Below are 13537 nucleotides of genomic sequence, written 5' to 3' on the forward strand. Positions count from 1 at the left end.
TGGTGAGTAAGGTGGGCCTAAAATTGTCGCGCTGTCGTGTACTGTTTTGGCTGTAGTTCAGGAACAAACAAACAAACAAACAAGTTTTAGTATATAGATGAGAGGCATAGATAGGACAGACAGAACTGCAATCCCAATGGTTTGGGAACAGCTCTGCCCAAGAAATTACAGAGTTGTGGATGTAGCCCAGTCCATCCCACAGCCCAGACTCCCCACCATCAACTCTATCTACACCACGCTGCCTCCGAAAAACAGCCGACACAATCAAAGACTTGTCCCACCCCGGTCATTCCTTCTTCTCCCCGCTCCCGACTAGCAGAAGGTACAGAAGCTTGAAAGCGCGCACCACCAGACTCAGGGACAGCTTCTTCCCCTCTGTTATCAGGCTTCTGAATGGTCCTTCCATAAGCTAGGGCACTGTCCGGTTCACCTCTACCCCATTGCGGACATTGGACGTTGTCTGTGGAACTGGTGCGCTACAATGCTGAGAACTATATTCTGCACTCTGTATCTTCCCCTTTGCTCTACCGATTGTACTTGAGTTTGGCTTGATTTTATTTATGTCTAGCACTATCTGATCTGTTTGGACAGCAAGCAGAACAAAGCTTTTCACTGTACCTCGATACACATGACAATAATAAACCTAAACCTCTGAATCCACTTGTTTGTCCAGATTGAGCCACCTTTGATATTTCCGTGGCACCTAGTAATGAACAATCGTTGAAGTTCATCCATACCGTCCTTCAATACTTATTAAGGCCCATCTTCTGCCAACAGTAACCAAGGTACCGTAGAGGCATAGCGTTATGTAGCACAGAAACAGGCCCTTCACCCCATCTCACCCTTGCCACACAAGTCACACTAGTCCCATTTGTGTGCGTTTGGGCTTTTTGTCATTCAAGTAAACCTCTACTCACTCGTCTCTCCCCTGTAATACGAGCTCACATCCATCTCACCTGCACCACTATCTGGCTCTGAGCCACCGTCGTTGTTTGTCTCAGAGGCGATTGGACCTGTTGCTTGATTCAACGATGAACGCAAGACACACCGAGTGGAAGAAGGCAACTTCTTACTTCTTGTTAGTTTCCTCCAAACTGCCCTTTGGAGTTTTCACCTTTTAAACATTAACAGAGGCAGCACTGATTAAGTTTTGGCTTGAGATTCAATGTCAACTCGGTCATCGGCTAACCTCACTTGCCAGGGATATTTGGCATTGATTTATTATTGTCACGTGTATTGATATACAGTGAAAACATTTGCTTGAGTTTGAGTTGAGTTAGTTGGTGCAGCACAATGGTGCAGCAGTAGAGTTGCTGCCTTACAGCATTTACAGTGCCAGAGACCCGGGTTTGATCCTCACTACGGGTGCTGTCTGTATGGAGTTTGTACGTTATCCCCGTGACCTGCGTGGGTTTTCTCCAAGAACTTTGGTTTCCTCCCACACTCCAAAGGCTTGTCGGTTAATTGGCTTGGAATAAAATTATCCCTAGTGTAGGCTCGTGTTAATGTGCGGGGGTCGCTGGTCGGTGCGGACTCGGTGGGCCAAAGGGCCTATCTCAGCGCTGTATCTCTAAACTAAACTAAAGTTCATTGTCACGTGTACCGAGGTGCAGTGAGAAGCTTTTGTTGCGTGCTAACCAGTCAGCGGAAAGACAATACATGATTCCAATCACGCCATCCAGTGTACAGACCTTACTTGAGTACAACCAAACTGTGCATGAGAACACCATTTAATGCAAGAAGGAGTATTTTGTGCCATTACAAGAAGGACGTGGAGGTTTTGGAGAGGGTGCAGACGTGATTTACCAGATCGTGCCTAGATTAGAGGGTTTCAGCCACAAGGAGAGGTTGGGTAGACTTGGATTGTTTTTTATGGAACGCAACGGTTGAAGAGAGATATAATATCTCTCTTGGCACATCTTGGCGCACAATATGTAACAGCATGCCACAACCTGAGAGACAGTGAATGACCAACATGTACACATACACTCATACATAAATTGACACTAAGGAAATTAATATCAACCTACTAAACGTGCTACCTTGCTGTACTGTTTACAACTGCAAGAACGAGTAGCAATCAATAAAAGGCTATAAATGTATTGCGTGAATATATATATATATATATGTACAGGGGCATATCGACCCATGCATTGTATACTTGTTTTTATATTCATGCATTTTAAATATGTATGTTATGTTCTATACTTTGGCAATATAATGATGTATCTTATCATGCCAATAAAGCATTTAAAAAAAATAATTTAAAAAAATAAATAATAATAGACGTTTATAAAATGACTAGACCAAATGGACCCGTTAGGCCCAAACCTCTCCTGCATTGGTGCAGCACCCTCTCCTCCCGCTCCCTCCTCCCCTCCCCCTCCCTCCCCCCACCCCCTCCCCCCTCCCTCTCAGTCCTTCCCCTCCCCCCCACTCCATTCCCATCAACCCTCTTTATACTCCCTTCAACCCCCCTCCCTCCCTCCTTCCCTAGGAGATAGGTTTAAACTCAAAAATGTGAATAACTTAAAAAATATAACACCAATTTCAATGAAACTTCTTCCATTAGCATCAAAGGGATGATGGTGAGTAAGGTGGGCCTAAAATTGTCGCGCTGTCGTGTACTGTTTTGGCTGTAGTTCAGGAACAAACAAACAAACAAACAAACAAACAAGTTTTAGTATATAGATGAGAGGCATAGATAGGACAGACAGAACTGCAATCCCAATGGTTTGGGAACAGCTCTGCCCAAGAAATTACAGAGTTGTGGATGTAGCCCAGTCCATCCCACAGCCCAGACTCCCCACCATCAACTCCATCTACACCACGCTGCCTCCGAAAAACAGCCGACACAATCAAAGACTTGTCCCACCCCGGTCATTCCTTCTTCTCCCCGCTCCCGACTAGCAGAAGGTACAGAAGCTTGAAAGCGCGCACCACCAGACTCAGGGACAGCTTCTTCCCCTCTGTTATCAGGCTTCTGAACGGCCCTTCCATAAGCTAGGGCACTGTCCGGTTCACCTCTACCCCATTGCGGACATTGGACGTTGTCTGTGGAACTGGTGCGCTACAATGCTGAGAACTATATTCTGCACTCTGTATCTTCCCCTTTGCTCTACCGATTGTACTTGAGTTTGGATTGATTTTATTTATGTCTAGTACTATCTGATCTGTTTGGACAGCAAGCAGAACAAAGCTTTTCAATGTACCTCGATACACATGACAATAATAAACCTAAACCTCTGAATCCACTTGTTTGTCCAGATTGAGCCACCTTTGATATTTCCGTGGCACCTAGTAATGAACAATCGTTGAAGTTCATCCATACCGTCCTTCAATACTTATTAAGGCCCATCTTCTGCCAACAGTAACCAAGGTACCGTAGAGGCATAGCGTTATGTAGCACAGAAACAGGCCCTTCACCCCATCTCACCCTTGCCACACAAGTCACACTAGTCCCATTTGTGTGCGTTTGGGCTTTTTGTCATTCAAGTAAACCTCTACTCACTCGTCTCTCCCCTGTAATACGAGCTCACATCCATCTCACCTGCACCACTATCTGGCTCTGAGCCACCGTTGTTGTTTGTCTCAGGGGCGATTGGACCTGTTGCTTGATTCAACGATGAACGCAAGACACACTGAGTGGAAGAAGGCAACTTCTTACTTCTTGTTAGTTTCCTCCAAATTGCCCTTTGGAGTTTTCACCTTTTAAACATTAACAGAGGCAGCACTGATTCAGTTTTGCCTTGAGATTCAATGTCAACTCGGTCATCGGCTAACCTCACTTTAGAGTTTCATTGCCAGGGATATTTGGCATTGATTTATTATTGTCACGTGTATTGATGTACGGTGAAAACATTTGCTTGAGTTTGAGTTGAGTTTAGTTAGGTCAGCGGTAGAGTTGCTGCCTTACAGCGCTTACAGCGCTAGAGACCCCGGTTTGATCCTGACTACGGGTGCTGTCTTTACGGAGTTTGTACGTTATCCCCGTGCCCTGCGTGGGTTTTCTCCAAGAACTTCGGTTTCCTCCCAAACTCCAAATTAGCTTGGTATAAATGTAAAAATTGTCCCTAGTGTGTGTAGGAGAGTGTTAATGTGCGGGGATCGCTGGTAGGTGCAGACTCGGTGGGCCGAAGGGCCTGTTTCCACGCTGTATCTCTAAACTAAACTAAAATTCATTGTCTCGTGTACCGAGGTGCAGTGAAAAGCTTTTGTTGCGTGCTCTCCAGTCAGCAGAAAGCTAACAATTCTCCCCAGTCACGTAAACATTAACACTTAAACCCCCATCCTCCTCTACAGTCCCTCCTTTGATCATAACACGAGAACCTCATTCAGAGTCCCCTTTGAGGTACAAAGTGGCCGGAGACATTGTATAATAAAGATTACAGCAATGATCAGCATGAAGATAGATCCATGATGTAATATTGATCCCCATAATCCACGAACAAACTAAAATGCCACCAGCTCCATCCTTCATTATACCCATGCATCTGACTCCCATTTTTCCTGACCTTATTAACCTGTTGGGATATGTGGGCCGATTCGCTTGCAGTCTGTCAACTGTATCCAGTGAGGATGAAATTTGAGCTCAACTGCAGTGGGGTTAGTTAGGACCACCTGGAACCACCGTGGTCCTAACTTCTTCCGATCCCAATTTCAGACGAGGACCTAGTCACCCGGCCACGCCGTTGGTTCTTCATGGGTGTCAGTCGTCACCTTTTGTGTTTCACGAACCTGGGAATGCCAGACTGATAGTGCGTTTGTTAATTGCTGCACGCAAGTTATTAGTTCATCACTGAGAGCATGTGGGTCGAAGTCAACCTCTACCCTACGGTCTGCCCCCCCAGGGGTCGGCAACGGCCGCCCGTACACAACTTCCGCGGGCGACAGCCCGGTGGCGCGATTCGGAGTCACCCTCATCTCAAAGAGAGCCAACGGTAGGGAGTACCTCGATCCAATTCAGTCCAACTCCTCCATCAGTCTCCTCCTCCTGTCATATGTTGAAAGACTGGAGCGACTGGGCTTGTATACACTGGAATTTAGAAGGATGAGAGGGGATCTTATAACATATAACATATAACATATAACATATAACAACTACAGCATGGAAACAGGCCTGTCCGGCCCTACCAGTCCACGCCGACCATTCTCCCTGACCTAGTCTCATCTACCTGCACTCAGACCATAACCCTCCAATCCCCTCCTATCCATATACCTATCCAATTTACTCTTAAATAATAAAATCGAGCCAGCCTCCACCACTTCCACCGGAAGCCCATTCCATACAGCCACAACCCTCTGAGTAAAGAAGTTCCCCCTCATGTTACCCCTAAACCTTTGTCCCTCAATTCTGAAGCTATGTCCCCTTGTTGGAATCTTCCCCACTCTCAAAGGGAAAAGCTTACCCACGTCAACTCTGTCCGTCCCTCTCAAAATTTTAAAAACCTCTATCAAGTCCCCCCTCAACCTTCTACGCTCCAAAGAATAAAGACCCAACCTGTTCAACCTCTCTCTCTGTAGCCTAAGTGCTGAAACCCAGACAACATTCTAGTAAATCTCCTCTGTACCCTCTCCATTTTGTCGACATCCTTCCTATAATTTGGCGACCAGAACTGCACACTATACTCCAGATTTGGCCTCACCAATGCCCTGTACAATTTCAACATTACATCCCAACTTCTATACTCGATGCTCTGATTTATAAAGGCAAGCATACCAAACGCCTTCTTCACCACCCTATCCACATGAGATTCCACCTTCAGGGAACAATGCACAGTTATTCCCAGATCCCTCTGTTCCACTGCATTCCTCAATTCCCTACCATTTACCCTGTACGTCCTATTTTGATTTGTCCTACCAAAATGCAGCACCTCACACTTATCAGCATTAAACTCCATCTGCCATCTTTCAGCCCACCCTTCCAAAAGGCCCAAGTCTCTCTGTAGACTTTGAAAATCTACCTCACTATCAACTACTCCACCTATCTTAGTATCATCTGCATATTTACTAATCCAATTTGCCACACCATCATCCAGATCATTAATGTAAATGACAAACAACAGTGGACCCAACACAGATCCTTGGGGCACTCCACTAGACACTGGCCTCCAACCTGACATACAATTGTCAACCGTTACCCTCTGGTATCTCCCATTCAGCCATTGTTGAATCCATCTTGCAACCTCACTATTAATACCCAACGATTTAACCTTCTTAATCAACCTTCCATGTGGAACCTTGTCAAATGCCTTACTGAAGTCCATATAGACAACATCCACAGCCTTGCCCTTATCAATTTCCCTGGTAACCTCTTCAAAAAATTCAAGAAGATTAGTCAAACATGACCTTCCAGGCACAAATCCATGTTGACTGTTTCTAATCAGGCCTTGATTATCCAAATAATTATATATATTGTCCCTAAGTATCTTTTCCATTAATTTTCCCACCACAGACGTCAAACTAATAGGTCTATAATTGCTAGGTTTACTTTTAGAACCTTTTTTAAACAAAGGCACAACATGCGCAATGCGCCAATCTTCCGGCACCATCCCTGTTTCTAATGACGTTTGAAATATTTCCGTCATAGCCCCTGCTATTTCTGCACTAACTTCCCTCAATGTCCTAGGGAATATCCTATCAGGACCTGGAGACTTATCCACTTTTATATTCTTCAAAAGTGTCCGTACCTCCTCTTCTTTAATCCTCCTAATTTCCATCACTACTCTACTTGTTTCGCTTACCTCACATAATTCAATATCCTTCTCCTCGGTAAATACCGAAGAAAAGAAATTGTTTAATATCTCCCCCATTTCTTCCGGCTCAGCACATAGCTGTCCACTCTGACTCTCTAATGGACCAATTTTATCCCTCACTATCCTTTTGCTATTGACATATCTGTAGAACCCCTTGGGGTTTACTTTTACATTACTTGCCAAAGCAGCCTCATATCTTTTTTTCGCTTTTCTAATTTCCTTTTTAAGATTCCTTTTACATTCTTTATATTCCTCAAGAACCTCATTTACTCCCTGCCGCTTATATTTATTGTATATCTCCCTCTTTTTCCGAACCAAGTGTCCAATTTCCCTGGAAAACCATGGCTCTTTCAAATTATTATTCTTTCCTTTCCACCGAACAGGGACATAAAGACTCTGTACTCTCAAAATTTCACCTTTAAATATCCTCCATTTCTCTATTATATCCTTTTCATAAAACAACAATTTCCATTTCACTCCTTTTAAATCCTTTCTCATCTCCTCAAAATTAGCCTTTCTCCAATCCAAAATCTCAACCCTTGGTCCAGATTTGACCTTCTCCATAATGATATTGAAACTAATGGCATTATGATCACTAGACCCAAAGTGCTCCTCAACACATACCTCCGTCACCTGACCCATCTCATTTCCTAACAGGAGGTCCAACACTGCCCCTTCTCTGGTAGGCACCTCTACGTATTGCTGCAAAAAACTATCCTGCACACATTTTACAAACTCCAAACCATCCAGCCCTTTAACAGAATGTGATTCCCAGTCTATATACGGAAAATTGAAATCACCCACAATCACCGCTCTGTGCTTACTACTAATATCTGCTATCTCCTTACATATTTGTTCTTCCAATTCTCGTTCCCTATTTGGCGGTCTATAATACACCCCTATAAGTGTTGCTAAACCTTTCTCATTTCTGAGTTCCACCCAAACAGCCTCCTTAATCGAGCCTTCTAGTCTGTCCTGCCAAAGCACTGCTGTGATATCCTCCCTGACAAGCAATGCAACACCCCCACCTCTTGCCCCTCCGATTCTATCACATCTGAAACAATGAAATCCTGGAATATTTAATTGCCAATCGCAACCCTCCTGCAACCATGTTTCACTGATCGCCACAACATCATACTTCCAGATGTCAATCCAGGCTCTAAGCTCATCCACCTTTCTTACAATGCTCCTAGCATTAAAATATACACATTTAAGGGACCCATCATTTCTTATTCTCAGTTTATTTCTTTTCCCTTCTTTCTCTCCTACATATTGGGTCTGAGTGTTTCCCTTTTCTGCCTCCTGCCTCACACACTGCCTATTAGCTATCTGTGTTTGAGTCCCTCCCCCCAACCGTACTAGTTTAAAGTCTCCGCAGTTATTTTAGCAAATCTCCCCGCCAGGATATTGGTTCCCCTCGGGTTCAGATGCAACCCGTCCTTTTTGTACAGGTCATACTTCCCCCAGAAGAGGTCCCAATGATCCAGAAACTTGAAACCCTGCTCCCTGCACCAGTTCCTCAGCCACGTATTTATCCTCCACCTCACTCCATTCCTATTCTCACTATCGCGTGGCACAGGCAGTAAGCCTGAGATTATTACTTTGGAAGTCCTTTTTCTTAACTCTCTTCCTAGCCCCCTGAATTCTCCTTTCAGGACCTCTTCCCTTATCCTACCTATATTGTTGGTACCTATATGTACCACGACCTCTGGCTCCTCTCCCTCCCCTTTCAGGATATCCTGGACACGCTCAGACACATCCCGGACACCGGCACCAGGGAGGCAAACCACCATCCGGGTCTCCCGACTACGTCCACAGAAACGCCTATCTGACCCCCTCACTATAGAGTCCCCTATTACTACTGCTCTCCTCTTCCTTTCCCTACCCTTCTGAGCAACAGGGCCGGACTCCTTGCCAGAGGCCCGGGCACCGTCGTTGCCCCCAGGTAGGCTGTCCCCCCCAACAGTACTTAAACAGGAGTACTTATTTCCAAGGGGTACAGCCACCGGGGTACTCCCTAGTCCCTGCCTCTGTTCCTTGCCCCCCCTAACAGTGACCCACTTGTCTACCTCCCGTGGTCTAGGAGTGACCACCTCCCTGTAACTCCTATCTATAACCTCCTCACTCTCCCTGATCAGACGGAGGTCATCAATCTGCCGCTCCAGGTTCCTAATACGGTCCCTTAGGAGCCCCATCTCGTCACACCTGGCGCAGATGTGGATGTCTGGAAGACTATCAGACTCCCAGATTCCCCACATCTGACACCCAGAACAAAAAACTGCCCTGGCAGTCATACTCTCCAAACAAGGCCCCGCGCTTGGTTACTAAACCTACCGCCCGGCCGCTACTCCAACCGCTCCAACCGCCCACCCAAAAGAACTGAGTGATCTCCTGGGAGAGGCGAAAAACCGGATAAAAAACCCAGGCCAATTTGGGAAAAAATCCGGGAAATTCCTCTCCGACCCCAAGCTAGGCAATCGAAACTAGTCCGGGAGATCACACAGGTCTTACTCCTTACTATCCCCACACAATCCCCACACACTACTTCCCAAGCAACACAGCTAGGTGCTGCTTGCTACTGCTGCTTGCTGCTGCTGCTGCTGCTGCTACTGCGAAACGTATAAGATTATTAAGGGGTTGGACACGTTAGAGGCAGGAAACATGTTCCCAATGTTGGGGGAGTCCAGAACCAGGGGCCACAGTTTAAGAATAAGGGGTAGGCCATTTAGAACGGAGATGAGGACATTTCTTTTCAGTCAGAGAGTTGTAAATCTGTGGAATTCTCTGCCTCAGAAGGCAGTGGAGGCCAATTCTCTGAATGCATTCAAGAGAGAGCTAGATAGAGCTCTTAAGGATAGCGGAGACAGGGGGTACGGGGAGAAGGCAGGAACGGGGTACTGATTGAGAATGATCAGCCATGATCACATTGAATGGCGGTGCTGGCTCGAAGGGCTGAATGGCCTCCTCCTGCACCTGTTGTCTATTGTCCATTGTCCGGATGGGAGAGGCGCCAGTATGGGAGGCTGCATTTGATTGTTGCGGGAAGGGGCAAGAGCCTGCAGCAAATTGTGGAGGGAAACAGCATTCTTAATGGGGGCACCGGAGGAGGTGAGGAAGCCGCAAAACTGCCACATCTGCCTGACGTCTGATCACCCTCTTTCCCGCTGCACATGCACGACAACAGATCGAGCAAGGCATCCACAGACCTGTCCAGTTCATAAACCACTGAAGCAGTTTGCTCATACTTTGAAAGGTGGGAAAGAGCTTGAAGTGCATCTTTAATGACGTCCATGCAGGGCACACTGCCCGGTTACAACTTCTAATCAACGTGAAAATAATCAATGTTGCTCCACTTTGAGCAAAATTCTCACAACATACTGCAGATAGCCTGGTTGCAACTTCTAAACGCTGTGAGGCTGCAAGAATGGAGGAGAAATGTTGATATTTAAAGAACGTAATCCACAACACAATTCTGTTGCACCATTTCTGACCCTCATGGCTGTTCACATTGGCCTGTTGTATGCGGTATCTGATCGCAATGATTTGAGGATTGCTCATTTTCTTACGCAACCAATGTCCTTTCCAGGCAGCCTGCATTCTGATCATTCCATGGCAAGTTTTCCTTGCCTGGATTTTTATAAATAAACTTCCTGGCAGCTTTCTGAATGACCACAGCTGCTCTGGGCTGTTGCAACAGGCAGGCTTTCACAATCCGCTGCTGAAGCCAAGTCCGGAACCGTCTCTGAACATAAATGACTGAGTTGATCTTGGCCTTTGCACATTTAGGAGCCATATCGTCTCTGAATGCTTTCTGAATCTTAACAGCGCAAATATTGCGATAAGCAGCAGCAATGAAAGGAAGCCTCCTTTGTGCTGCTTGTATCTCAGCAAGCTTTTTGTGAATCAACCGCCCACGAAAAACAGACTGCAAGCCAATGACTGACTTTCTCATTTTATTGTACTTCACATTTTCAATCTTTGCAAGATGCCATGCTCGGTAATGTCACCGTATGACCGTTGCAGCCTTTCGTTGCTGAAGGGACTTCCTTCTTTTGGTATAAGCTCTAAATGCAAGGGTCCTTTTCTCTGTCGCGGGCATGTTGGGCAACTAATAACATCTCCTGAGCTTTCCAGGGAGTGTAAACGTTCATCAGTGCATGTTGGCCGGCTTGATGCGCTGGGGGATTTGGCATTGGTCTCATGGGGCAGTCCCGGACACCCTTCGGCTGGAGTCGCTTGCTGGTTCACGCCCTTTCAGCCACTGACTGAACTACGTCCCCTCCAAACATTTCTGCTTCTTCTCTTTCTCTTTCTCTTTCTTCTTCGTCCGGGGTCTTCCTCGTCTTGGGACGGTGGCGCGGAGGGGGTTGATCCAGCCATGCCTCCTGTTGCCTGGCTGCCCTGGGCTTGGGGTACAGGGGCATCAGGGGGTGGAGGAGCTTTCTATTCTAGGTCGTGTTCCTCCTCTTCTTCGTCTATGAACAGGGTCGCTGTGCCAGATAAGGGGTCCCTGGGGTCTTCTCGTTTTGGCGCCTGTTTTTTTGTTACCAACTGTTGCTTATTTTGCGACTCAATAACATTTCCTGAGGTTTCCAGGGAGTGTAAATGTTCATTTTTCTTTTTGGGGCTTTTCCTGTGGTTTATCATGCCAATCACATTCTGCTTGTAACACATCCCAATCCTTAGTTATACCGTCCTTTGTACATACCACGATTCCTCTACGACCTGCATCATCCCTCCAACTCTTGCTCCTGGATTCATCCCACTTTTCCTGCGCCTCCTCTTTCCATTCTCTTATCCTCTTTTTCTGTTTCTTACCTGCCTCTCTTTCCCATATCAATTGTTCTGTTCGTTTAATAGTCTCAACATTCCCCCTACTGGCCAAGATTCATCTCCCAAACGTTTGGTTAAAGCTGCCGACAATGGTCGATAACCCTTTCGCTTTTCTGGGTTAACATAACATAGGTGTTGCACTGGGGCTCCGCTGTCACTTTTGTCCAAAGACTGACCCATCGTTATTAACTGGAAAACTTTTCCTTACTTTACACAGTCCCCACTCTCTGCAATGTCTTCCCAGAGACTGGTTTCAATTAGTCTGATTGTCCAATTTACTTACACTTTATCTATTACAACGATGCTTATCTTCCCTTGGTCTTCCTCTGGCTCTTGTTGTTCATGGCAGGGAACCAGATCAACCACGGTGTTCGCGGACACTCGCTCAGACTCAATGGATCCGATAGTGCACTTTTTACTCCCCTCGAGGTCCGGGCCACCCTGTGGCCACGTACTCAGTCGTCTGAGATGGTCCCAGCGAGATCCTGCCGACTACGCCAATGTTAAAACCCGCACACTCTCTGGAATAAACATCGTCAAACACTGATGCTCATAGTAAAGACACGACTTGATTACGCTAGCGGGGGTGGCAGTCACTGCACATCGCGGCCAGCTCCTCGCAGTCCCACCCAATTATTTTGTGCACAGGAAGTATTTCTATACACAAGCAGTCATGGGTTCAGCTAATCACAGTCAGAACATTCCCGGTCCAGGTTCTTATTTAAAACAGACTTGTTTTTCTCTGCAGTTTTACTTGGTATTGGCCCTCTTTCCTTTTTAGTCCCACCACCCTTTGCTGTTTTGCAAAAACCACCTGTTATTCATTAGCTAGCAATTCTCCCCAGCCACGTACACATTAACACTTAAACCCCATCCTTCTTGTACAGCGGGGTGATATTCACAAATTTTCCAATCTTCAGCAAACCACTCCTAACTCTAGTAATTCTTGAAATATCACAACTAATGCCTCAACAATCTCTGAGGCCACCTTCTTCAGAACCCTGGGGTGCAGTCCATCCGGTCCAGCTGACTTATCCACCCTCAGACCTTTCAGTGTTCCTAACACCTTCTCCTTAGTAATCGCCACTCCACTAACCTCCACCCCCCCCCCCCCCCCCCCCCCCCCGACTCTCTAGATTGCAGGCACACTGCTGGTATCTTCCACTGTGAAGACTGATGCAAAAAAGTCATTCAATTCCTCTGCCATTTCTTGATTTCCCGTTAACACTTCTCCTGCATCATTCTCCAGCGGCCCAACGCCCACTCTTTTTTACACTTTTTACTCTTTATATACCCGTAGAAACTCTTGCTATCTCTCCTTTTTTATATTATTGGCTGGCTTACATCCGTATTTCATCTTTTCTCTCCATATTGTCCTTTTAGTTACCTTTTGTTGTTCTTTAAACACATCCCAATCTTCTGGCTTCATCTTTGCAATGTTATACGCCTTCTCTTTGGCTTTTATGTTGCCCTTGACTTCCCGTGACAGCCACGGCCGTCTTATTCTCCCCCTGGAATCTTTCTTCCTCTTTGGAATGGAATGGTCCTGCACCTTCCCAATTATCCGCAGAAATCCCTGCCATTGCGGCTCTCCCATCATTTCTACTAAAGCCCTTTTCCAGTCATGGAATCATAGAGTGATACAGCGTGGAAACGGGCCTTTCGGCCGAACTTGCTCACACCGCCCAACATGTCCCAACTCCACTAGTCCCACATGCCTGCACTAGGTCAATATGCCATTAGCTTTCTTCACTGCCTGCTGCACTTGCATGCTAACATTCAGTGACAGATATACAAGGACACCCAGTTCTCGTTGCACCTCCCCTTTTCCTAACCTGACACCATTCAGATAATAATCTGAGCATCCTCCTCGCAGCTCACACTGCCACCCAGCTTTGTGTCATCCGCAAACATGGAGATGTCACATTTAATTCCCTCGTCTAAATCGT

The 13537-nt window shown here is 46.2% G+C and overlaps 1 protein-coding gene across 7 annotated transcripts in view; it reads right to left on the reverse strand.

The window, feature by feature from the left end:
- Window positions 1–13537, reverse strand: part of LOC144593363 (xanthine dehydrogenase/oxidase-like) — a 159992-nt gene that overhangs the window by 72260 nt on the left and 74195 nt on the right. Inside the window, exon 1 of one of the 7 annotated variants that reach the window (XM_078398815.1) lies at window positions 11872–12203. The exons of 2 other annotated variants lie outside the window; for them this stretch is intronic. The gene's annotated coding sequence lies outside the window, so the exon portion shown is untranslated. Of the gene's footprint in view, window positions 1–956; window positions 1221–3550; window positions 3693–4514; window positions 4537–4951; window positions 4972–11871; window positions 12204–13537 lie in introns of those variants that run through there. 4 more of the 7 variants (XM_078398818.1, XM_078398819.1, XM_078398817.1 and 1 more) reach the window with 4 other exon arrangements.

The sequence above is a fragment of the Rhinoraja longicauda genome, chromosome 5 (genome assembly GCF_053455715.1).
Source record: "Rhinoraja longicauda isolate Sanriku21f chromosome 5, sRhiLon1.1, whole genome shotgun sequence".
Taxonomy (NCBI): domain Eukaryota; kingdom Metazoa; phylum Chordata; class Chondrichthyes; order Rajiformes; family Arhynchobatidae; genus Rhinoraja; species Rhinoraja longicauda.